Source organism: Phoca vitulina, unplaced genomic scaffold, assembly GCF_004348235.1.
Source record: "Phoca vitulina isolate PV1807 unplaced genomic scaffold, GSC_HSeal_1.0 scaffold48, whole genome shotgun sequence".
In the NCBI taxonomy this organism is placed as follows: Eukaryota; Metazoa; Chordata; class Mammalia; order Carnivora; family Phocidae; genus Phoca; species Phoca vitulina.
The window spans coordinates 3,211,387-3,219,494 of NW_022589751.1; the positions used below are offsets into that span (position 1 = coordinate 3,211,387).

Consider the following 8,108-nt stretch of genomic DNA (forward strand, 5'->3'; position numbering starts at 1 on the left):
ATGTGGTTCAAATCCCAGACTCTCACTGTTCTTACTGGGTTTTAGTAGATTTTCTTGAATAAATGTTTCTTCATTTATTGAATACCCTTAGGACACTTTCCAGACTTTAAATGGTGTAGTTTTTTTTTTTTTTTCCAGATTTTATTTATTTGTCAGAGAGACAGAACACAAGCAGGGGGAGAGACAGGCAGAGGGAGAAGCAGGCTCCCCGCCGAGCAAGGAGCCCGATGTGGGACTCGATCCCAAGACCCTGGGATCATGACCTGAGCTGAAGGCAGCCGCTTAACCAACTGAGCCACCCAGGCATCCCTAAATGGTGTAGTTTTTAAAAAATAATTTTTACCAGCTTTGCTTGTTTCCCTAGGGAGTGGGTCTGTGGAGCTCCTCACGCAGCCATCCTGGAAGTGGAATTCTGTGAGTGGTGTTTCTTCACAGAGACCCTCAGGGAAAGGCCCTCAGCTTGGTTCTGGCCTTGGGCACCCCCCCTCCCAACATTGGTAAGGAGGAGTTGTTTTCATATATCACATGTCTTTATTTAGCACTTATGGATGTGTGTCCCCATTTGGTTCCACAGTTTTTACCAAAAGTCCCTGTCCTTCCCACTCTCCTCAAGTACAGATAGAATCTTAGATGTGCAGCCGATGAGGGCAGCAGCTTGGTAGGCCAGGAGGGCTTACACGTGGCTCACTGCTGCTCCAAGGATTCCCCACGGAGTCTGCTAACAACCCACCTTTCAAAGCTGACTGTACGTCTCACTTTTCACTGCCTTGTCCTTTTCTTTGGGAAGAGTCCTTCCTTCCTTCCTTCCTGGGGAAGGGGTCCCAGGGCAGGTTAGAAAGGCCACAGACCGTCTTGGAGCCCAAGGGCAGCCCCTGCGGAGGGAGGGCCACAGGGGTAAGCCCCAGGTAGCCTGGCCTCATAGCAGGCAAGTGGGGCCAGCCGCTGAAGGAAGCTTTGTGCTCTGTGTGGTTGTCTGTGAACCAAGTGCCTGATGGTAAGCTTTTGAGAGCGTAGGCATCCATTTCAAAGGCATTCATCTAGATACACAGACTGCCAGCTATAGGACACAGCTCCGAGCTACACAGGCCGCCACCACCCAGGAAGTTCCCCTCTTACAAATCCCTGGGTGACCTCGATAACCGACGGCTTGACTGACCCCTTTTCCCTTCCCGCCCCAGTTCCTGCTCTTATGTTTTCAATTTGCCAACAAAGAGTGAACCTCGGCAGCCCTGAGCACCCCAGGCCCCAAGGAGAGGCAAGTGGCCAAGCACGACTTCAGAGCGAGGTGTGCCTTCCTGTCCCACTGTGGGGCAGCACAGGGACCACGAGGAAGGATTTTGGCTGTGCTCATTCCCTTCCCCGACCCTTTCCAGAAATTCTGTTTCTTCTTCAATTTCCCCTTCCCAGGAAAGCCTTCTGACTTCTATTGTTTTTAAGCTTACCTCCTCCCGCTCCCCTGACTTTTGTCACGCCCTTCTCCAAACTCTGCCACTCTACCTCCCGCTGCAGCTGGCTGGCTTCCTCTGTGCCCCTCACCCAAACCTGTGAGCCCCTGGGGGAGGAGCCTGGCCGTCCTGCAGCCTGGGGCCCAGCAGCCGCATGTTCACAAATGTCCGCTCAGTGCCTGATCACTAGCGCAGCGGAAGACAAGGGGCCCATGTACAGTGGGCAGTGGGGTGGACTGCTCCATCAGCAAGCTGGGGGGAGGCTTCCAGAGAGAACACGGGCGGTGCTCACTGTGCAAAGGCCACGCCCATCTGGGACACATTGGTTGTGAGCCTGACACCAGAGAGGAGTTTGGCCAGGAATAAAGATTCAGAGGCTGATTTCCTGTTCCTGACTTGATGCTGAGTCCAGGGGCTTAGTGGGCAAACTTTACCTGCCGTGAGCCAGAGCCTGAGCCTGGGAGGCTGCGGTGGCCAGGACTTCTGTTAGGGCTGCGGAGGCAAGGAAGCACCCATGGGCCGCCTGCTCTTTGCGGCTAGAAGAGTTGATGGATCAACCGCAGGGCCCCCAGCAAGATGTCCTGCTCCGGAGACCTGGGAACATCTAGGAAATCTGGGCTTATCACATTGTTTTCCGTGTATTTGAAAAACAAAATTATAATTTATTTATTTGTTTTTTTAAAGATTTTATTTATTTATTTGAGAGAGAGAGAGTGCGAAAACACAAGCAGGGGGAGCAGGCAGAGGGAGAAGCAGGCTCCCTGCTGAGCAGGGAGCCCGATGCGGGGCTGGATCCCAGGTCCCTGGGCTCATGACCTTAGCCGAAGGCAGCTGCTTAACCGACTGAGCCACCCAGGCGTCCCCAAAATTGTAATTTACAAAATGAATAGCAGAGACAGAGTGCAGCGAGGGAGGAGAAGTCTGGGAGCCTCTCGGAGCACAAGGGATCTTCCTGTGGTTCATGGCGTGGTATCCTAAGGTGAGACTGAAGGTCTGACATTCAGGAGGCAGAGGCTTGACATCAGGCCCCCAGCATCCAGGCCAGGACTTCAGGTGCTGCTCACCCTACCTGAAGAAATGAGAGAAGAACCAACCCTGAGATCCCTACCGCCCAGGCCCACTCCCCAGTCCACATCCAGCCTGTTCAATATAAAGAAATAATTCAAGCTAAGGTGGGCTGACAGAACTGAGAAGAGGGTTAATGGGGAACCGGTAAATAATCATCTAGTCCAGGCTGGTACAACAGCTCTTATTTCTCCAGGGCGCTGTTAGTGACGGGGTGTCGGGGCTGGGGAGCATCAAGGGGGAGGGCGCTACCCCAGCCCAGCCCAGCTCGGCCCTCCCAGCGCCCCCATGGGAGGTTGTCTGCACTCCCTCCAGCCCCTGCTCTGCCTACTTCTGCTCTCAGTGCATCAGTCATTGATGGTACTTCAGAGGTGCGTGTGTCCACACTCAAGATCAGAAATGTAGCCCCATCAGGCTGTGGGTGCTGAGCCTGCCCACTGCCCCCTGCAAGGCTGAGCTGTGTTGGTGAGGAACTGGGAAGTTCCTCTGACACCAGGTCTCAGATTGCTGGCAGCCCCACCCCTGCCAAAGAGCGCTTGGCCCCAAGGGGCGGCATCTCTTTCTGAAGCCCCCTCCCCCTGCCCTCTCCCCAGGCAAATACTGGTTGGCTTTCCACCACTATAGATTAGTTTGCATTTTCTAGAATTTTATCTAGATAAAATCATATAGTATATACTCGTTCGTCTGGCTTCTTCCCATCAGCATAATGGGAAGATTATGGAAGATTATGGACGATTATGGAAGACTTTGAGATTCGTCCATGTTACTGTATCAGTAGGTCACTCTTTATTGCTGGGTAGTGTTTCATTTTGTGGATGTGCCATACTTTGTTTATCTGTTCTCAAACTGATGGACATTTTAGGTTGTTTCTCATTTTTGGCTATTACAAGTAAAGCTCCTATGAACATTAATAAATCTTTGTGTGGGCATATATTTTCATTAACCTTGAGTAAATAGCTAGGAGTAGAACAACAGAGTTGGATGAAATTTGTATGTTTAAATTTATAAAAACCTGCTAAACCTTTCTCCAAAGTAGTTGCACCATTTTACATTCCACCAGCAGTGTGGAAAGTTCCAGTCTCTCCACATCCTTGCCAACACTGGTAGGGTCCGTCATTGATTGTAGCCATCCTAGGGGGTGTGTAGTAGTATCTCTCTGTGGTTTTAATGTACTCTTCCTTAATGACCAATGATGTTGGACATCTTTTCATGTGCTTATTTGCCATTGGCGTATCTTCTTTGCTGAAGTGATTATTCATATTTTTTACCCCCCCCCTTTTTTTTTAGGGAACAAAATATTGTGCAAGTAAGTGCTCACAACCTTCCCCTTCCCCTGCCTTCTGAGGAGGTGTTGGTATATTTGTGGTTCATTAAGGGCAGAGATGAGAAGAAGGGGCATGGGTCTAGAATGATCTATTTGGAACAGACCTGGGAGGGCTGGGGCAGGGGGAATAGAAGAACCCTGTTGGAGGGGAGAGGGAGGAGGGGAGGAGAAGGCTGGGAGCTAAGAGGGAGAGAGGCAGCAATGGGGGAGAGGAGGAGTGGAGCTGGGGGATCTGCTGTGAGGATCCTTCCCTCACCGTCGCCTCCAGAAAAGCCTAAGCTCTTCGTGTCTGCTCAAAGCTTTTGGAATTGGGTCAGTGTTACTTTTGGCTGTGTCACTACGCTGAGATGGTGGGGGCAGGGGCGGGGAATGGTTTTGTTTGACTGTTACATAAACATTGAGCAGTTGTAGTTTTATTCTTGGCGTTGGCCTTAGCGATAGAAGGACAGTGATGGAGAGGAGCAGGGTGGGGAAGCATTTTAAAAAATAACAAAAATTAAAACATTTTTATTTTGCAGTAATTATAGGTCCATGAGAAGTTGCAGAAAAATATTCAAGGAGGTGTCATGTACCCTTCACCCAGTTTTCCCTGAAGGTAACCTCTTCCCTAACTACAGTATGATATAAAACCAGGAAATTGGCAGTGCTTACTCAGATTTCACTAGTGTTACCTGCACTCGTGTGGTGTGTGTGTGTGAGTGTGAATATGAATAGTTCTGTGCAGTTTTATCACAGGTGGAGATTCATGTAACTAGCCCTACACTCAAGACACAGAACAACTAACTATATCACCTCAAGACTCCCTCAGGCTGTCCTTTATTGACTTCCACCCCCTTCTCCTTGCCTCCTCACCCCCAGCAGCCACTAATCTGATTTCCATCTCTACCATTTTGTCATTTCAAAAATGTTACGTAAATGGAATCATACAGTATGTTGCCTTTTGAGATTGGATCAGTGTTACTTTTCTCACTCAACACAATTCACTTGAGATGTGCCCGAGCTGTTGAACGTATCAGGACGCTGTTCCATTTTATTGTTATTTCCTGGTGTGGATATACCACAGTTTGTTTAACCACTCAGCCACTGAAGGACATTTTTTTTTTCCAGTTTTTAGCAATTGGGAATAATGCTGCTATGAACATTTGTGATCAGATTTTGGTGTGAACATAAGCTTTCATTTCTCTGTGACAGATGTCCATGAATGTGATTGCTGGGTTGTATGGTGAATGTATATTTAATTTTATAGGAAACTACCAAATTATTTCCCAGAATGGCTGTACCATTTTACATTCTCACCAGCAATGTATGCATGATCTAGTTTCTCTGTATCCTTGCCAGCATTTGGTGTTGTCACTATTTTTTATTTTCATCATTCTGATAGGTATGTAGTGATATCTGATTGTGGTTTTAATTGCATTTGGATAATGGTTAATGATGTTTAACATCCCTTCATGAGCTTATTTGCCAACGTATATCTTCTTTGGTGAAATGTATGTTCATGTCTTTTGCTCATTCACTGATTTTTTTTTAAAAAATATTGGTTGGTTGTCTTCTCATTGACTTATAAGAGTTCTTTATATACTCCAGATTCAAGTCCTTTGTCAGATATATATTTTGCAAACATTTTCTCCAAGTTTATAGCTTCCCTTTCCATTTTCATAGCAGTGTCTTGTGTCTTTTGAAGAACAAAAGTTTTAATTTTGATGAACTCTACTGGTTTTTGTTTTGTTATGAATGATACTGTTTGTGTTTTATTTAAGCAGTCTTTGCCAAACCACAGGTCACTAAGATTTTCTCTTTTGTTTTCTTCCAAAAGTTTGTGCTAATTACACGTAATTATCTTCAGTGTTTGATTGTTGAAATGAGCTACAGGACCCATAGTTTATACTCATATTTTATTACAGGTATTGCAGTCCCAGCAGGAGGAGGATATGCACTGCAGGTGTCTGAAGATCTCAGGTGGAGGCTTCTTTGAACTTCTACCACTCAGTTACCCAGGATACACTTTGATTTCTGGTCTCAAACCACTTGTGTACTGTGTATGTGAAGCCCCTCAGTATTGGAAGCCCAAGTCTGCTCAGGGTGGGGTCTTATATTTATATTGAACAGGTCACAAATGCACATTACAGCTGTGTGACCAGCCTTAACTTTTAACATCCCCCAGGCCTCATTAAGACTAGGTACAAATAACAAATTCAGTGCTTACTGCACAGTATTGGCAGGCTGGTGGTCCTGCTCTGAAACAACTCACTACCCATGGTTTATTTTTTAATTTTATTTTTTAAAAAATATTTTGTTTATTCATGAGAGACAGAGAGAGGCAGAGGCAGAGGGAGAAGCAGGCTCCCCACGGAGCAGGGAGCCTGATGCGGGACTTGATCCCAGGACCCCGGGATCATGACCTGAGCTGAAGGCAGACAGACGCTTAACCGACTGAGCCACCCAGGCACCCTCAGCAGGTTCTTTACACAGTTTCAGGATTTCTCAACATGATCTCTTCAGAAGCATAGAATTCTTACATGGCAACTGAGAACCCCAAAGCTGAGTGTTCCAAGAGACATAAAATCCTGAGCCCAAAGCTGGCCCAGTACTATTTCCTCTGTATTCTATTGGTCAGAGTGGCTAAAGAGCCTGCCCAAATTTAAGGGTAGAGGACAAAGACCTCACCTTTCTATGGGAGAAGTTCCAGAGAATTCATGGCCATCCTTCATCTGCCACAATGGAACAGCCAGATCCTCCTCTGAGACCCAGCCAAGGACTGATGAGTTGGGAGGGAAGGAGACCACCAGGCAGAAGTTACAGGGCAGGTAGAGGTTCTGCCAAGGTGGGGCTTCCTTCAGGGTCAAGAGCTTTAGTGTCTAGCTGAGGCTATTCCATGGCAGGTCTCTGTGCTCCCCCAGCCTGTTTTCCTTCTATAAAATAAGAGTTGATGATTTCCAGACTGTCCAGAACTGTCCAGCATCCCACACATTTTACCTCGCCTGTGGCTGTGAGATTTCCTGCCTCATGAGACAGCAGTCATGGAAACCAACATGTCCTGGGGTAGGAACTGCCACTCTTCTGAATATTTGCCATCCACCTTCCTAAAGTCAATCTGTGCACAGCCACAGGGATGAGATATGGTGTCATACAAAGCGGCCTCATTAAGCAGTAATCCTCAAATATAGTAGGGTACTATTTATGTAAATTATTTTAAAAAGCACAGTATATCTGTATCAGCCAGAGTTCATGTCATCACAGCTGGTATTTATAATGACCTTCTTCATTACCCATTCTGCATTCCCTTTGCCTTTAGAAAGCACCTCAGCTGGTTGTGATTGTTTACCTGGTAGGGTGACCCAAATCTTCATTCCTGAATGGTCTGGGCCATCAGCAGTCGTGCCTGACTTGGCTGTTAGAGTTTTCCATTGATTTTAATCACAGGGCATGGTAGTATAAGAGACTCCCTAAGGGATCTTCTGTATTCCAGACATATTTCCTTACCTCCATTGTGTAGGAGCAGCCCAGTTTGCCCTTGGTAATCAGGATCAATCACCTACATAACACAATGACTTCATTTGCTTGTTGGTTCAGAGGCATGAAGAGCCCGAAGTGGTCAGGTGGCAGTCTCAACTTCTAGTTCAATGGAATCATTATTGTGCCTCCAGGGGCAAGCATTCCTCCCTTTGGAACTAGGGCTTCTAGATCAGTGGAGCATAAGGTGGCGGGGGTGGGAAGAAAAATTTTTGCTAGTGGATCATGAGGGAGAATAGTGAGTGGAGCCACTTCCATTTCCACTTCTTGATTCCTGGACCTATGAATCCTGGCTATGGGGAAAATAGCACCATATATTGGATGCTGATTTCTGCATCCTGCAGGACACTGTGACAGTCCCTCAAGGTCTTTCTACCTACCTGGCACCAAAACTGAGTCTTCGAAAGGCTCTTTCACCATTATGTCAAGCCACTGCCTTAGGATGATGGGAAACATGGTAAGATCAGTGGATTCCATGAGCACAGGCCCATTTCTTCACTCCACTTGCTGTGAAGTGAGTTCTTTCACCAGAAGTGGTGCTGTGTAGAACACAAGATGGTAGATAAGGCATTCTGTAAGTCCACAGATGGTAGTTTTGGCAGAAACATTGTGGGCAGGAAAAGGGAGTCCATATCCAGAGTAAGCTTTTATTTCCATAAGACCAAAGTGCTTGCTGTCATTTCCATGATGGAAGCTGTCCAACAGAATCAACTTGGGAATAGTGCCATACTGGGGACTTAGTCTCTGCTGCTGGCAAGTGA

At 47.0% G+C, this 8,108-nt stretch overlaps 1 long non-coding RNA gene across 1 annotated transcript; it reads left to right on the top strand.

The window, feature by feature from the left end:
- Positions 1-373: 373 nt before the first annotated feature.
- On the top strand, positions 374-5,932 carry LOC116649586. Its single transcript, XR_004302700.1, has 4 exons — positions 374-497; positions 3,798-3,816; positions 4,353-4,429; positions 5,739-5,932. It is a non-coding gene; the product is annotated as an uncharacterized LOC116649586 (long non-coding RNA).
- The last annotated feature ends 2,176 nt before the right edge of the window (positions 5,933-8,108 follow it).